Here is an 18,558-nt window from a genome sequence, read left to right as displayed (position 1 = left end):
GTAGATGTACCACATTTTCTGCATCCATTCCTTTGTTGAAGGACATCTGGGTTCTTTCCAGCTTCTGACTATTTAAATAAGGCTTCTATGAACATAGTGGAGCACGTGTCCTTGTTATATTTTGGAGCATCTTTTGGGTGTATGCCCAGGAGAGGTATAGCTGGGTCCTCAGGTAGGACTATGTCCAATTTTCTGAAGAATCTCCAGACTGATTTCCAGAATGGTTGCACCAGCTTGCAATCCCACCAACAATGGAGGTGTGTTCCTCTTTCTCCACATCCAGGCCAGCTTCTGCTGTCACCTGCATTTTTGGTCTTAGCCATTCTGACTGGTGTGTGGTGGAATCTCAGGGTTGTTTTGATTTGCACTTCGCTGACGAGTAAGGATGTTAAATATTTCTTTTGGTGCTTCTCAGCCATTCAATATTCTTCAGTTGAGAATTCTTTGTTTAGCTCTGTACCCCATTTTTTTTGGTTCTTTTTTTCAGAGCTGGGGACCGAACCCAGGGCCTTGCGCTTCCTAGGCAAGCGCTCTACCACTGAGCTAAATCCCCAACCCCTCTGTACCCCATTTTTAAGAGTGTTATTTGAATCTCTGGAGTCTAACATGTAGTAGTAAGAAATTCTTAGGCTTTGTTGGAAGGATGTTGAAAATGAACACATGGAAAGTGTTTTAAAGTGAGGCAGGTGCCTATGCAGTTTGACTGGATCAAAGGCTATAAGATGTCATTCCAACTATGTTCACTGAGAGGCTAGAGTCACTGGAAGTTACATAGCAACGAACTCATCCTGTAGCAAGATCCTCTCCCAGGAAAAAGAACCAAGATTCCTTAGAGAAGTTGCTGATTCCAAGGCTTCAGTCGTTAAGGTACCTTTCTCTTCTCAATAAAGGAAACAAAATATTTTATATCAGAAAACAATGGAATACTTAAAACAATAACACCATCATATCAAAAGTGTGAAGTTAGCATTAAGTGTCTCTTGTTGGTGGAACCTGGGACAGTTTGCAACTCAGAACGACATACAACAGTGATAGACCAGGCTCTGTTGAGTAAAACACCAGTCCATGTATTATCAATGATAACGGACAAACACCAAACAGATAAACTCCATAGGGAAAGGAGTGTAATCTAAAGCGTCATGACACGTGGTAAGTGAGGGGCTCATGGAACTGGGGAGTCACCATTCTGCAGCCAAGGTAGTTTATGAAAACCACACTCATTTAGAGCCAGCATTGTCAACGGATTAAAAATCTAGGTAGAAACCTTGGTGATAAGAAAGACATTTTTATTGTTTCAAAGTGCTTCTCCAGAGATCATTTTTAATTAAATAAGAGGAAAATAATAGTACCTGAACAGTAGGATACCCTGTCTGGTCTCTAGTATACTTTGTAGGAAACTGTGTGAACAACTTCTTGAGTAGGTCAGTAAAATGAGAAGCAGATAAATGCTGTATGCCAGTGGAAGAGGATGTGGTACTCATGTTTGTTACTCTGGCTAGAGACACAGCCTGAAGCTCGTGGAGGGCCTACTGCCACTCAAGGATTTTCCACTCTGTAACCCTTGACAGCAGAGGAAAGGAGAGTGGCCTGAGACTTCCCTGGGCAACCTTCTGTGTAATGAATACCTCTGAAGATTTCTGTTCCACGCAGAATTAATACTCTGTGCCTCAACCACCATGGCTCATTACTGAGTAAGCTCAAAATGGCAAGATGACAGGAGGGACACGCCTCGCTTCCTCCAGCACCTTTTGCTACACATAAAGCATGCATATATATATGCAAATCTCTCAGATAAATAAGCTTTCAAATAGGAAGTTCTGAAGAACCTTCTCAGTTTAGAGATATAGAGAGGCCTCTTACATATGCGGCTGGGTATCTTTTTTGTTTTTTAACTAGGCCTGAGGGTGAAGGGATCACTGCTGTGCACTCATCAATGGCCTCTGGCCAAGAAACCACAGTCTTTTCAAACAAGCCATTGAGGCCTAGATCTGCAGCTCAAGCACAAAGCAAATACCAAATCAAACAACTCTGTCATGTGTACATCGGGGTCAATATAGGATAACCATTCTGGATTCATCTATAGAGTCTGCGTTCTAAGATGATCCCACCAGTTTTAGAAACCCCCAAAAGTGAAGCGTTCTTGAGCTCTTAGCTGCCACAATGATTCATCTTTATTGACATGCGGATCAATGTAGGAGATCAGTGAAGCCCACCTCTGGGTATCTCTGGGATGTCAATTCCAACAGTGATTAATACTGTCTAATATACCAATGGTTTCAAAATGACTAACGTTTTGACCCAATCCATCCAACCCAGTGTTAACACTGGCCTATATAATAACTCAGCTTTCAGTAATGAGCATGTACCATGGGGATAGGCAAAATGACCCCTTCTTAATGTGTGTAAACCCCAGTGGGGTTGTCGTAAAAATTTTTAATACATTTACACATATGAAAAGCCTATCTTAGATCTTGAGCTAACAACATGGTGTTAAAATGGCAGCTTGGTGGTTACACCCATAGGTGTTTAAGTCCACATTAGCTCTGCCCCCTAACCAATTCCCATTGTAGGATAGAAACAAAGCCTACCTTCTCGGGTTGGCTCTAAGGGTTAGATATCCAGAAGGATGGGACTGTTATGTATTGTCTCTCAATTCCCCTTGTTTCCTGCCTTCCCTTAATCCATCCTCCTTTCTTTACTTCTACAGCTCATCATCAGATACCTGTGTTGTTCCCCATGGCTATATGTTTAACTGTTTACAACTGTATGTTGCACGATCTTGAGGCTCCTATGGGCATCAATCTATTCTGGAGCATACAAGACCCCAGTTAATTGATGGCTGTGCCATAGTTCAGAGTTATTTCCCAGAATGGGCCAGGTGGACAGGTTTGGGGCAGAATTCGCTGGCTTTCAGTTGTAGCATTGGGTCTTGTTTTCTTGCTGTCTGGAGAATGGTTACCTGCCATTCCTTACCGTACCGCCACAGTTACACACGCTTACTCACTTCCAGACCAGCAGAGTTTCTCTTTCCTGCTCGACCTTCCCTTGATGGCTTCTCCCATTAGGTTAGGTGTACCAGGCTAGCCACCTTTTTATGAACTCAAAGGCAATTGTTTGGTGATCTGACTGTAGAAATTCCATCCCTTCCTGTCCATTCTCTAAAGCCAGGGATTTTACAGGGATATACTTGTTAGAGGCAGAAGTCTTGGGAACCAATTTAGAATGCTGTCCACCACAGTAGCCGCTCTGGATCTGTGTTCTTGTTTGACAGGAGAAGATCCTGCTAGAGGCCATCCAGCCATGCCTTTTCCTACCTGCTTTCAGACTAGGGAGGCTGCGCTCGTTTTTCTGCAGTGCTGCAGCTCTCTCTGCTTCCACCGGCTTGGTCCCTGCCGTTATGCTCTGATGTGAAAAGGGTTTTTCACTCCTTTGGAAGCAGAAAACTCATGCCCATGTTGATTTATATTATTTCTACCAGGGCCACAGGAAGTTGGCATTTGTAATTGTCTAGTAAAGCTGAGCACTTGATCCCTCAGGTTTCCTTGCCATGGTCCTAGATCTTCTTTCTCTCTAATTACCAGATTTTAGTGGTTCTGGTGAAAGAAATTCTGGCCGCTTGATCTGTCGGGCATTGTAACTGAACCCAGCATTAACAAAGATAATTATGCAATTGACTTAACAGTTAACAGAATGGTTCACAGCATCCTGTGCATGAAGTTCCTTCCTTTCTTATTCATTACACATGGACTCATGATGTCCTGAGTCTGCACATGGTCGGAGAAGTCCCAAACCATTAACAGAGCCTGAGGTTGGATGGGTCATTGGTTGTATTTACCAAGCCTAGCTCTAATATCAGAACTGCAAAGCTCTTTTCATAACTCATCCTCCTGGCTTTTTGCTACCAGTCTGATTAAATATTCAATGTCTGCCGTGGCTGCTCCATTCAATTTGCTTTCCCGATGAAGACCAAATAAATGAATGAATGTTAACAACATTAATTATGCTTAATCTAATAAGATCTCATGTATTAATTGGCAAAACAGCAAACACCAGAATTCTGGAATTCGCCGGGCTTCTCATCTTCACACGAGTCATGCACAGCCATTATCTTGGAGGTGCAGAGCGAAAAGTCATTATGAGTGGGATTTGTTCCATTTCATAAGCAAATCACTTGTGCTTTGCAGTTGGGTCTTAATCAGCTCAGGCAAGCTACCCAAGTTGCCATGTCGGGTAGGGCCAGCATCAAACCCAGGAAGCATCCACACCCGGATAACCTCCTCCAGGGGAGTTTGCACAGAGCTTGGCAATACACAGAAGGGAAGCAAAGAAATCTTTCAAAAACAGTGGGAATGTGACCATTTAAAATAATGAGAATTCATTACCCAGCCCCTCCCCCCCCTCCCCCAGTCTCTCCCGTTTGCTGGCAATGCAATTCAGTAGGCAATCTACAGGAAGTTCAAACCTATTTACTTGCAATGGCAAATTAGACCTGTGTCCCACCTCCTCACCCCCCACTAAGTCCAACTTGGAGAAAATGCCTTGGGTTTGATCAATTGCACGTTTGTTTCAGTTTCCCATTTAGGAATAGCACCTTGGCCATTGAGGAGTCATTTGGGTGATTGCTTTAAGCTACAACTTCTTACTGCCTAGAAGCAATTACTCAGGGGGTGTCAGAGCCACCGTAAGGAACTTGTCAGAGGTTGGAAATGGAATTTACAGTATTTTCCCAAGACACCAGTGCATATCAAAGAAGTTGCGATCATTGGGACAGAGAAACACACGTAAGGAGAAACATCCTGCTGAGTCGTGGTACAGAGATTGCCATCTGCATTACTTGGCATGGAGGAAGCTGATTACGTTGGGACCTCTATTTCATAGCAGATGGGTTCATTAAATTTAATAGCCTCCAGAGCCTTTAGAAACCGTGGTAAAAACATGTGGAGCATGCTGTGGTACTTCACTCCTGGCCCCACAGTCATTATAACTCTGGCACAGGCAATAAATATTACTGTACTTTATTTCCATCAAAACAGATTACTATTATAATTATTATTGTTATTTTGCAGTAGATGCTGCTCTGTGTTCCTGATTTAGGGAATCACTTATAGCCATGCAAATAGCATCCTCCTCTATTTGGTACTAGATTCCTCTTTTAAATCTTTTTGGTTGTTATCGTTGTTGGGGTTTTGTTTGTGTTTCAGAGTCTGGTTTGTTTTTCCCATGAAGCTGATGTTACAAGACTATGAGTCAATCGTATAAACTCAACTTGAGAAAAAACTCTATATGGATGGTAGTCAGTGCCAGAAAAGCTTAATGCTGAACATAAATGAGGCCTTTGGCTTTCATTGGTTTATTGTTGTTTACGAGTTTGTGGTTCTGTAAGTTGCACCTGTTGATAGTGAAAGGCCAGCTTCTGTCTCTACTGGACAGAAATGGATGAGACCATGAAGCCATGATTACCTGCAGAATTGAGCCATTCGCCACTCTGATGTTATGTCAATTTCTAACTCAAAGGGACATGGAAAATCTTGCTTCTTAGAACCATGTTGTCTTTGCAGTTCTTTCTGGAAGTGTGACTGCATTCAGGGACAGTCTTGTTGTTTTGATTTGTTTCTGGACTCCTTTTACCTTAATTCACGTACTGGCTCCAGATTCTGACAATGACAGCTTCTTCTATCCACTGACTTTCATTATCCTTCTGGCCCCTTCTTTTCCAGCATCTACAATAACCTTTATAGACAGGCCTATTTGATTCACAGCTCCACACAAGGGTGAAATGGCCTTAATCTCCCATGGTAGGAGGAAATCAGATAGGAATGAAATGTGGTATAGGAAAGAGGGCTGAGAAATCGGAGAGTCAGGCAGAGAAATTTGTCTAGAAACCCAAACCAATGACCATGCCTGGGTCATTTGTATTTGTGTGCTATTATTCATTGTGGTGGCCAATTTTAAAGTTGTGAGGTCATAATCTACTCAGATTATCTTTCTATGGACTCTTAATTAATAAAACACATAGATGCAGAGCTACTGTGATTTGATTTTGTGGGATTGGGAACATGAAGACGTCCATGCCCTAGCTATCTTCAAGAGAAGCTCAGAAGCACTCACTCTTTACCCTGTCTCAGCACCGTAGAGCCCAAGTGTGAAGTGATTGTGTATCCCCTTCTGATAATGGCAGTGTCGAATTCTCTGCTTTGGGCTATCATTTTAAAAGACATATTTATTTATTTTTATATTTACAAATGTTTGCCTACCACTTGTGTGTACCTGGTGCCCCGAGAGGTCAGTAGAAGAAATTATATCCCTTGGATCTGGTACCACAGATAGTTGGGAGCTGGGGATCGAACCCGGGTCTTCAGCAAGAGCAGCCAGTGCTCTTCACCACTGATCATCCATACAGCTCCTGAGCTGTGCACCATCCCCTTGTGTTTACTAGGTATTAGATGGATTCCATTAGGAAATATGACTATGGGAATTATATCGATCTCTACTAGAAAGCCAAACAGGAAAAGTTATTAAATATTTTTTATATTTTCCTTGATTAGTAGAGATAACCCAAATTCAACTCTGTGTTTATATCATCGAAGCACTGACTGTAGATTCTAGGATCTACAGAAAGCATAGATTCTGTTATAATATATTAAAAACACTGCCTTAAGGATCAAACCTACCCAGGATAGGAAGCTATCAAGAGCAACAGCCACTCAGTTGACTATGTCTAAAGCTATTCTGCCTCTTTTCTCTTCCTCAAGCCATCGCTATATTTTCATCTTCTCTCTAGACCAGTTCTCACATCCCCCACACTTCACCTTCTATTCCCCAATGCCACCAATCTGGTAAAACCTAGTCTCCAAGCCCTGGATATATGAATACATATATACATAATCCCTGTTCAAACAGTATAGGCCTTAATTTGGTGTTTGTGTAGCTGGGTTTACAGTTCTGAGCAGATTTCTGTAGCCCAGAGTGCATAGCTTTATTTCATCAGGTATGGCTCAGCAAAGACACTGTTATAGACACAGAACAGCTAGGGCTGTGAATTCTTTAACACAGAGGTGTGAACAAGAACAAATGCCTGGATCTGAATGACGTGGCATGTTGAAACTTCAGTTCTTCCGTGTAACCTCCAGTTCAACTAGGCCCTGTGTGATTACAACCCTCACGACCATGTCTGCTTTCCTGTGCTCTCTTGCCTCTTTTTATTCCTACTCTCATGAGTGCTGGAATACAAGCACACACTTGTCTTTCCATAATGCTTAGGATATAAGGTCATGAGGCTTAGGGAGTTTAATGGCAGCCATTTCTCATAGAATCTGCAAACCTTGTAGCTTGGCTGAGAAGGAGCATGTTCTCTTCGGGCAAGTTCATTACGGACATCAACCATCATTCCACATCTCTCTCTTTCTCTCTCTCCCTCCCCCTTCCTCCCTCTGTGTGTGTGTGTGTGTGTGTGTGTGTGTGTGTGTGTGTGTGTGTGTGTACAGGAGGACAGGCAAGCCTGTGTTAACAGGATAACCACTCTGCGTTAGATAATTTTGGAAAGCACAACCAAATCTGTCTTGCTAGTCCCCCAACATGGCTCAGAAATTCGAGTGAATTATCTTCTCAGAACCAATTCTTATGCTCTGACATGGTGTAGACTAACAACGAACACATTCCTCCTATTACCAGCATGAAGAACAATTAAAATAATCCCAGAAAGAATCAGCCTGTGGTTTGCTATCAGCTGCCAGCTTCATGTCTCTTGTGGTTCCAGGATTTTCTCCATGTGTATGATTTAATTCTCTTATTCCTAGTCTGTAAGAATTGATATGGCAATGATAAATGTGATCCCTGTGTGACTTTTCCTCAGAGATAGCACAGACAAGAATTTGTCAGCTCTCTCAGGCTCATAACCTACCTCTGTTTACAAGGGGCAGGGGGACAACTCTGCTGTGGGGTGTCGGTGTTTTTGTTTTTTCGTTTCTTGCCTTCATGGTCTTTCAGATCTAACTTGAGAACAATATGTCAATCAAGGTTCCTTCCAATCTTACTCTGGTGGTGATATGTGCTCTTGTCAGATGTTCAAGCTAAATGCATTTCTCAATGCCAGCTCCTCAGGGGAAATTCTCTCCTGTTTGGAACAAAGAAAGGATGAGCAGAGGCAGTAGTTAATTCAGGCAATCAGGAACATGTTTTCATATCAATTTCTATTATTTATAATCAAAGCAACTGGAGCATTGGGAATATATACTGAACTTGTTATTGATTTCTGTTCTGAAGTGATCAAACACAAGATGGCCCAAGATGAAGGTAGGGTTGAGAACTCTGCACAGTCTGGTTCTCTCTCAGACAGCCAGTCAAGCATCACATGCCTTATATCTTCCTTTGGGAAAGACAGGTTCATATGGACCCCCTGTTGGTGGATTTCCCATAGTACCCCACGTGTGGAGCCACTGGAGAGCACTGCCTTGTACCTTATGAGGTAAGACGATCAAGAAACCTAATTAGAAGACCATTTCGGTTTTACTTCCGAGAAAGATGTCACCAAGGGCTCTTTTTAATCCAATAACAAGTCAGAGGATTTAAAGTACAGTGGGATAACCAAAGCTCAGACTTTAGAGGAGCCTAAGGCCTATGCTTCTTGTGCCTGTAGTAACTCACTGCAGCCTGACCTTTAAAAGCACAGCCCTTCTTCATTGGGCCCTACCTTCTGTCTCTGTCTTGGTCACAGCTGTAGGGATCTTAAGAGCCAATCCCAGTGCTCTCTCTGACCCAGACCATTTGCACATGCCTTTCTTTCACCAGGAAGCAGCCTTCCTCTCTCGCCTTACCTGGAACCCATGCTTTTTCAGTTCCATGATCATCTGCTCCTGTGACCTCCTCTCAGAGACCCTAGCCTTGTCTACAGTGAAGTGTCCATCACTTTTATGCATGCATCTGGAAATGTTCAAGAACTCCTACTATGCTGGCAAGTCTGCATGTGTTTAGGCTTCTTAAGGAGAAAGCTGGTGTCTGGACCTTTGCAATGTGCTCAGTGCATGTGATTCTCATCGTCTGGAGCCTTCCAAGCTGAAACTTATCTGGAAATAAGTTGGTAAGAACTGTATCATTCCCAACATTACTTTGAGCTCATGACTCATTGCTCAAGGCTATCTTTGTAATCCATATGATCAATAGGTTCTTCATCCCATCCTTATGTATGACTGTGTGTCCAACACACCAGTTCAACAAGAAGAGTCTGACTTCACATCCTCTCTTTGAAGAACCAGGACAGTGCCATCCTTCTGGGTAGTCAAGGTCTTTCTCTATCAGCCATGTCATTGTTGAAGTAAAGTTGATCATACGTCTGTCCACTGCTAAAATACAAGGAAACATTTAAAAAGAAGTTGCACTGTTTGAATATCGAGAGATACTGGTCATGTAGTGAGCATCTCAGGAGTCCTTGGAAATGATTCCTTGCACTGATTTTGTATTTCCTGGCCTTCCATGGTTTGTTTTCTCTATTGCCTTGAAGCCTTCTACTGTGACAAGCAGAAGTCCATCATTGGTTCCAGTCTTTTCACAGAACATCAACTACACTGCTTGCTCATACATTACATCACACCCAAGAATGTTGTCCCACCCCTAGGCTTTTGGACATGCTTCTCTTTCTCAGATGCTCAGCTTCTCTCCCAGGGAGAAACATTCATGGCAACTGCATGATTCTACCGAAATGTTATCCATCATGTCACCAAGTTTCCATTTCAAGGCTTTGATGATCAATTATAATTAAACGAGTGCTTGGAATTTCCCTTTCTCTAAAAATTCCTTCATGCTTTTTATCACACAATAACATGAAGACTATGGACAAAGTGTGTTTTGTCTGTAGCACTCATTCCTGGCATGTGGTTGACACCCAGTTTTAATGACCTCATGAGACTAAGGATTGCTCTGTCACCTGTCTCTGCTCAATACTCACTGCAGTTGTCTCATGGACCATGGAGCTAACTTTTCGACATTATGTATAGTTTTATAATGAGTCCACACTAATAAGAGGGAAGTAATACAGAATATCAACCACAGTGTGGACAGTGGTACTGAGAATACTGTTCAAAGTATTGTCATGCTTGACTTTCTTGTAAATTCTGTTCGGAGGAAACTGGTTAGTACCAATGACATCTTCAGCAGCTGAGTAGCAGTCCCTGATTTCCTGCAGAAGGACTGAGTAAACCAGAGGTGACACAGATATTGAGAGAAGAGTTGATTGCATAAGTCGTCTTGTTCATGCCAGAGTGCTTGAGTCTGATAGAATAGCTCCTGACAGTGGTTTTCATGCTACAGATATGGTTTATAGATGGAATGGAGAATGTGACTTTTTTTTCCTTATTCAAGCATCATCCTTATGTAGGTGGACTCCAAAGAAACTCGATATTAGGAAAGACCAGGAAAAATGTTTAGGTCCGTAAAACTTCTTTAGCATTAGCACTCACTTCTCCATCAAAACATAAATACTATCTGTTTTTAATTATTGGCCTCATCCAGGCCAAGCTAATTACTGTGGGCCAGACTGAAAAGTTCCCAGAAAGCCCGATATCACGATGGAATGGTAGAGTGTTCCCTGAAGGAGAAGCTAAGGAAGTCCTTAATGAATTAACGTCTTGACTTTTGCAACAGAATACTTAGGGCCTGGATGGGTGAGGTCATAGGCTTTTGGCAGCTATCTGCCTTTGCAGCACTTGACAATCTGCTTCATATTAGTTTGCTGTTATGTAAAAGCACAGAATCCTCAAGTTAAGAAGTATCGATCACTGTGTGACAATGGACACAGAACAAAAATGTATCATCTTCAAAGACCCCTTTATAAATGAATGTCTTGTTTATTTTGTTTTGAAAATGCATGGGTAGTTTTTTCCCCTTATAAAGTGCTGTGGTTTTGTTAAATATATGCTATTTAGAGGTTAGAATAATCTTAATCTTAACTATTAATATTATTAAGAACAGATTTTTTTTCAACCATGGAAGACTGAATGCAAACAAGAAGAAACTTGGAAAGGAACCTGGATGGCTGAGAATGTGGAAGAGCATAGGGGGAGGGCAGCTGCCTGGCCACAAGGCCCATATTCACAGCGGCTTGTGTTGGCCTGGCAGAGCAGTACATTTTTATAAGGTCTAGTGATTTCTGCAGACTTCACGGAATCTAGATCAAATGTGTCCATTTCCCCCTTCCCTCATTATGATAATCCAACCCAGGGCTCTGTGAGGAGGGCTTAGAATGTGTGCACTTTGTGGTCTTCCTGTGAGCCCAAATGCCCCTCCTCTGCCTGCAGCTGGCCGACAAACCTGGCAGGGCCACTGTGGTGACATCATTGTTACAGTCTTTTGTGCGACCTAGTTCATTACCAGACACCTACTAGGCCAAGAGTCAGTCTGTCCATTGAAGGCAAAGGTGTCATGATTTTCATTTATTTATTTATCTTTGTTAAATTCTTACAGTGAACAAGAAAAACAAATTCTCTGAATTCAACTGTCCATTGTCTTAGTAGTCATTGGTAGCAACAGTGTTGAACAATGAAGCTGAAAGTCCTCTCTCACAGTCTTTTAACCAAGTTATCTTAAAAACAAGCCCCTATAGAATTCTATCACCTGTGCAAACACATATGAACATGTACATGCCAAAGCCACCTGTTATGGAAGCTCAATGACTCTAGGGCTCATCTTAAGAGGTGGTGGCTTCTTGCATGGGAGCAGAGGAATCTCCTACAGGTCATTTTCCATTTGGATTCAGATGACTGAGGGTCCCAACGTGGGCTGAAAGCAAGACTCTATAAAGCCCATGGCTAAGACACTAGTACTACAGACAGATCTTAATGAGAGTTCATGTGGAAAAAGCCAATGTCTCTCCAAGCCAGAATAGACACCTTCCATTTTACCCATAATCACCATTTGTAATGTTTGCTATAGCCATTGAAAACCCCTCCCAGATTGGTTAGTTAAATACTATGTAGGATGTTTATTCCTTTTTTTCCTTTAGACTAATTTATTCTTATTTGATGAGTATGAGTGTTTTCCCTGTGTGTATATAAGTGTATCGTGTGCATGCAGTTCCCACAGAGGTCAGAAGATGACTTCAGATCTCTTGAAACTAGAATTACAGACAGTTGCGAGCTGCGTGTAAGTGCTGGGAATTGAGCCAAGTCTTCTACAAAAGACAGCAAGTGCCCTTAACCTCTGAACCATCTCTCCAGCCTTCAGGACATCTATTCTTACCGAGAGAAGTAGATAACCATGAAGATCAAAGTTTGCATATATACTGTTCTCAAGATGTCTATCCTGAAGCCTCCCACGGTGACTCACATCCTACAGAGCATTGCTGGGTTATGTATTCTCAGGGTTTCTTTTCTATAAAATGGGAGCATGGTGCTGATCTTCTGTACTTGGTAAGGTCAAAAACCAAACAAACCACAAACAATAAAAACAAAAACAACAACAACAACAACAAAAAAAAAAAACAGAACAATGCTCGACACTAGGCCAAACATATAGCTACTGCTTAATAAAAGCTAATCATTGGTAACTAGCAATTAAGAATATTTATTATTGATGTGTTCAGTATGTGTAGCTTTATTGAATGAATTTTTCTTTTATTTGGGATAATCCAATTCTGGCAACCTCTAAAACAATAAATAAGTAAATTAAACAAATAAATAAGTAGCAGGGCCAGGTGAGAGGAGGCTATGGATGGCCTTTCCTTCCAGAATAGCCTTGAATCAGGGTCACTGGTCTGTGTGGTATGTTTGCCATGTACCTATTGGGAGCTCTATGCCATGCTTTGGTTGAAAAGGACCAAGTGACAGTCTACCAAGGTCATTGTCCCTTGTTGCCTTGGAAGTCATTCTAGGAGCAGCTTTTAGAATCATCTACAACAAGAAGGAACTGTCATACTGGGATTTTCAACTGTATGCTGGCCTTCTAGTGTACCAGGAAGCCAGCAGGGAATGGCTGGTCAGCAGTGAGGGATGATGCTCAAAGGCTTCCTTCCCTCCAGTGATGGCTTTGCCTGAGCCACAGTGAGGACAATCAGGATGCTGAGATCCTCAATAATGGAAATGTAACCCAGGGCCCCTGTAAGTGTCTCAGCTTCCACTAGGGGAATTGAGCAGTATGCCCAAGGCGATGGGGTAACTGAAACCATGCAGGTGAAAGTCAGCTCTTTTTTTTTTTCTTCAATTTGCCAAGCTGTGACTGTTTATTAACTGACCAGATTATAAAAATACCATGGGCAACGCCTTAGTCCATCGTCTAATAAGGCTGTTTATCTGGTCTTCCCTGTCGCCAGCATCTCCACCTTCCACAAAGTGAGCTGTCTTTTTCTTTATTCCACCTCGTGGGGAAGATAGTTTGAAGGGCCATAGGAGGTTATTTGCTTCCTTGAAGCGTTTCCCAACTGTATAGATCTCATGAATTAGATCCTCCAGGCAGATGATGCCAAATTTACCAAGAGATCGAGCAATCAAGGAGTTAATCTGTCAAGGCAATGCGCTTTTTATTGATTTTGCCATAGCCTCGCTTGTAGATGAGCGCATTTACTGACTTCAGGTTGGAGTACCCCCATGCAATGTATGGTTCCACAGTCCTCAGCATGTTAATTGTTGAGCTCAACAAAGGTGCCATTGAGGACGAAGCAGCCGCAACACCTTGCTCACCTTTGGGCTTACTCCATTGATACCTCGGATTCTGATGGCAAAGGCCAATTCTGGTTCTGCGGGCACATAGACGTTCCCAGCTCTCCTCGCCATCCTAGCCATGCGCATCTCAGTCCGGGACATCTGCCTGTACTCCTTGTGAGAGTGCTTTGCCTTCTCATAGATGAGCTTCCTTCTTGCCTTTCCCAGTGTCTTCGGGGCAAGCTTCTTCCTCAGGTGCTTCACCTTCAACTCTGCAAAATTCCTCCGCTTTTTCTTAAGGGTTTCTGGCACAGAAGGAACCTTTTTCCTCTTAAGGGTTCCTGGTGCAGCGGCAACCTTCTTTTCCTTCTCTGGTACAGACTCCATGGTTCCAGCCGGAAGAAAGAGGGAATTCAGCTCTTATCACTTATATGTAGATGGGCGACTCTTAGATAAGATGCCCCCAATCAGATTTTTCCATCCCCATATGTGCTCTGATGGGGGATCTAACCCCACAGTCTGCTTCCCAGAGGTGCCAAGGTCTCACGAAAGCCTGCAGTGAAGTTAGAGATGTTGTTCTGACCCACGGGCTTGAGTTATACTATGTCTATCGAGTTTTGCAAACTCCCATTGCACCTGCTTTGGGAGATGAAGACACTGAAACCCAACTGGAGCTGAATTGCATTGCCAGAGCCTTGGCAACCCAAGATAAGAGCTTTATAATTCTGCAATGTGTAGCACTTCTGCGGAGCCTTCTCAGTGCTGTGGCAGAGGATAGAGTGCAAAGTGGCATCTACACTTATGAAAGAACCTTATCATTCCTGAGGTTACGTCTCTGTTCGTGCCAACAACGTTTGATAGGATTTTAAATGTCCTGGAATTTAAGTATTGGATGAGTCATACATCAGAAAAGAATTTGAGGTTGGGGGCATTATGACAGCAACCATTACATCTTGTATTTTTGCATAACTCGAACTGCTGTCACTGTGTCAGAAATCTGTCACTATTCCGACTATGTACAGTTTTCCTGAGGAAACAGAGGGTTGTAGCCCAAGTCATTGTGTTAAATGACTTCACGTGCAAGTGTGTTCACAGACCTCAGGAACAGTCCAGGAATCCCCCAGTGTGTAAATAAAGACATCAAAACATCAAAGACTCAGTTGGACAAGCTAGTATGACCTTAGGCAGGTAGGGCAGAGAGGACAACTTGTAGGAGGAGAAGATCTCTTCCTCCACCGTGGAGATCTTAGAATGAAACTTGGGCCATCAGGCTCTGTGGCAAGCTCCTCTACCCACTAAGTCATCTTGCCTGCCCCCATTTAGACATATAGATTTATGTATCTCCCTGGCTTACTCTTTTTAAGTTGTGCATGCAGTGGTCCTGAAGTTTTCTTTTCTTTGTTGGCTGTATACTCATATCACACAATATGATGCCACACAAATTAAAGCGTGTATGAATCAATAGTAAACTAACCTTCACTCAGAAGAGCATTTTGTTCCGATTACAGTTGGCTCTGTCTTCCTAATCCTTATGGAGTCCTTCAATTCTCTTTGTAAGCATGGCCTCCTCCATGGGACTTTCCCACTGGTTCCATTACCCTCCATCCCCAACCCCATGCCACACCACACACACACAGCATGGCTGTCTTGCCTTTGTAGCTCTCCAGTCTTCAGGACAGTCAAGTCCATGTCTCTTAAGTCTACCACTGTCACCTGCCCCAGGGGCTAATGCTTTCTACCTATTGAATAGGTAAATAAATAAGAAACAATTGTGCAGGGAGTTAGGCTTAAAGTAGTAAAGCTGTGAACGTGGTGAGGTTATCCCTCGAGTTTTACCCATTTGCTAGACAGTACGCAATTTTGCATCCATCTGATCTATCCATGATATAAAAGAAAGCACACCATAAATTTTTACATATGAAACACTGAAGCTGGGAACACACATTGTAACACCTCATAGGGCCTGTGTCTTATTTATCGTTGCATGTGGCTTGCATACCCAAGACTCATTCTTTATGTGATTAGGTGTACGAGCTCATGAATTACGACTTCAATTTGCTGTCTCTTGTTGTTAGGTTTCCATATTTCGCACCATGGAGATATGGAAGACATCGTTATTCGAGAGAACTCTGTGGTTGGTACTTATTAATTTCAGCTAGCAGCAAAAGAAAGATGGAAACAACCCAATGTTACCATCCTCACATGCTTCAAAATGAGTCTTTTTCTGTGGGTGTTTCTCGGCACATACATTTTTAAGCATGTAGCTCTTGCCCCAACCTTAATCACAGTTGCTTTGAGTTTCAGAGCAATTGAACTCTGAAACTTTAACGTTTTGCATAACAAGCTAGCAAGGTAATAATACAATCAGATTCTGTTGGCCTAGCATATTTGGTCAGCTCAGACTATCTCTTTACAAAATTATTTAGTCATGCTTTAATTTAGGTCTCTACTAAGATTTTCTTTAGGTTTTAAAAAAATTACTTGACGCATACTAGTGGGTTTTTTGCATAAATTTTTGTATGCAATGTCTGGTGTCCATGGAGGCCAGAGGAAGTTATTGGGTCCCCCAGAAGTGGAGTCATGGATGCTATGAGGTGGGTTGTGGGTACTGGGCATCAAATATGGGTCCTCTGGAAGTGTGCTTCCAGCTCCAAATGTGTAGGTTTTTTTTTTTAACTAAACCTGTGATGTTAGATATTATGACATATTGAGCATAGTATATTTTTGTAATTCTCTGTCCCCTGTCTAAACTATCTATATCATTCCAAGCTTTTCATTTTTCTCTTAAATATATAGGACATAATCAGATTGTTTATATGTATAAAACTGGGTTTGTAGCAGAGAGATGGGCAAAACCCTTACAATTCCTAAGCCTTAGTTAGTGACTATAATGGGATTATGGGATGTATGGAAAGCTTCTTTTTTCCCCTTCTCTTGTTTCATATGTAGATAGATGCTTTGTGGGGATAACTGAAACTTCTTCTTTCCCCAAATCTTTAGGCTTGGAAGCCTATATACTACTTTAACAAAGAACAATACAATACAGTGGTATAACAGGATTAAACGAACACACAAATGAACAGGTGACCTGGGCTTCTAGGGTTGAGTAATGTTTGGTGGGAAGCAAATGGGGGATCCTGGAGACAAGTTAGTGCTCTCTCTTGCATGCCCTGGTGGGGAGAGGGTAGCAAGCAGCCTTCAGGGGTGAAATTTATGCTCTGATTTTAGGCAGGAGTGGGAGGCCACAGAATTCCTTCTTCACCTACTGTTTCTTAGCTGTTTGTAGTTCAAAATAATTCTCATGCATATTTGAGGGTAGTGGTTACTTAATTTGCATAAATTTCCTTATTAATGAGTGTCCTCTGGGGAATGAGGAAGGAATATCTTCCAAGTTACTTCGAAGTTCCCCCAAACGGGACTCTTGATGCAAAGAACTGACCATCCCTCTCCCTTTATTGAGCCCTCACAAAATCAGCTCCTCTTTTGGGCCTCCCTTTCTCTATATAACTAGATCTGGTCCTCTATGAATGATCATAAGCAGGGCAAGTGAAATTGGGCATATGAACATAGACATCCTCATCATGATAGTAATGACCCAGGCCATGAGGACTAATTTGCCCACAGTCAGCTGTCACAGCCAGTTAGCTCTAAGAGGCTTCTCACAAATTCTCAAGTTCTGGTATTTAACTTAGTAAGAGTTAATGAGTAAAGAAAAGAATCTCTTCCTATGTTCATGCATTGTTGCTTGACCAGCTTGAAATGATTGTAAACATTACAGCTGTAGCTATCAGATACTATTGTCCAAGTGTGGGTCAAAATGCTATATCAAAAATACATTTCTAGATAAATGTAAGAGCAAATGTATTTACTTATCAGACATGGTACGGCACCCTGTAATACCAACACTTGTGAGGCTAAAGCAAAATCTCAAGGGGCAAAAACTCGAGATCTAGGTAGGAGTTCAAGGCCAGCCTGTATTACATAGTGAGATCCTATGTCAAAAACAAAAGCACACAAAAATTTTTTAAATATAAATTTAAATCTATCATTAGGTATAAATATATATCATTTTATGAGATAGGTGTCATTGTTGCTTGTGTTTGCTGATGATAAAACTGAGCTATTGAAAGGAATTCAATACCTGCCCAATTGTCCAGTCAAATCATTTGTCTAAAACAAACAAAACTCTTTCCTATACTAGAACATACATGTTCTATACTAGAACATACATGTTGTTAAAATTAAAACCGGTGAGTTATTTCATATTCTATCAGGAAGCTAGGAAAATCTGGGTAGTTTTGGCCCAAATCACACTATTTTGCTGAGCTTTCTCCCTGTCTTTCTCATGGATCCAGTAGTTATCTGGAGCTTCCTCATGGGTTCCTCTAGGCAGTGTCTGTCTGGGCTGGGGACATTCTGGGATTTGACATCTTTGCCTCTACCATCATCAACTGCAACCCTCTTGAGTCAAATGTTGACCTCTCTTGTCACCCTGGGCACCTCTCTCCTGAGGCTGAGGAACTCCAGCAGCTGAAGGAGCTGCAGGTAGCAGCTGGGGAGCTGCTGTCCGTCAAGCTCACATGCTCTGGGGACAGCACTGAATTGAGCTGGCACTTGCTCCTTGTGCTCTGCCGGCTTCTGATACCATGATACCAGCCCATTGTCTAGAAGGAGCTTTGGCTCCATGATGAGCTGGGTGTATGTCTCCTGTTCGACAAGTGAACATAGGTGAAAGATCGTGGAGTCTCAGGCTGTGTCAACTCCCAGATATCTACCCCTCTCCCTCTACACATTCAATCAAAAATACTAATTTTCTTTAACCAGTTACCGACCTAGGGTCTACCCAAAGACCACTAATCTTTCTTTGTATTTCCATTGTCCTTTCTGTTGTAGAGAGAATGTGAATAATTCATAGGAAAAAAGTTTATTTCTC

The 18,558-nt window shown here is 42.2% G+C and overlaps 1 protein-coding gene and 1 pseudogene across 6 annotated transcripts in view; one reads left to right on the top strand and one right to left on the bottom strand.

Annotated features, from left to right (window-relative positions):
• Cacna2d3 (calcium voltage-gated channel auxiliary subunit alpha2delta 3) overlaps nt 1-18,558 on the top strand; it is an 823,841-nt gene that overhangs the window by 557,835 nt on the left and 247,448 nt on the right.
• Rpl7-ps11 (ribosomal protein L7, pseudogene 11) lies at nt 12,395-14,012 on the bottom strand (annotated as a pseudogene). Its single transcript, XR_015640527.1, has one exon. The product of XR_015640527.1 is annotated as a ribosomal protein L7, pseudogene 11 (transcript).

This window comes from Rattus norvegicus, chromosome 16 (genome assembly GCF_021556685.1).
Source record: "Rattus norvegicus strain SHRSP/BbbUtx chromosome 16, alternate assembly SHRSP_T2T, whole genome shotgun sequence".
In the NCBI taxonomy this organism is placed as follows: domain Eukaryota; kingdom Metazoa; phylum Chordata; class Mammalia; order Rodentia; family Muridae; genus Rattus; species Rattus norvegicus.
Note: the sequence above shows the minus strand (reverse complement) of the source record. Positions and strands in the feature narration are given on the sequence as shown.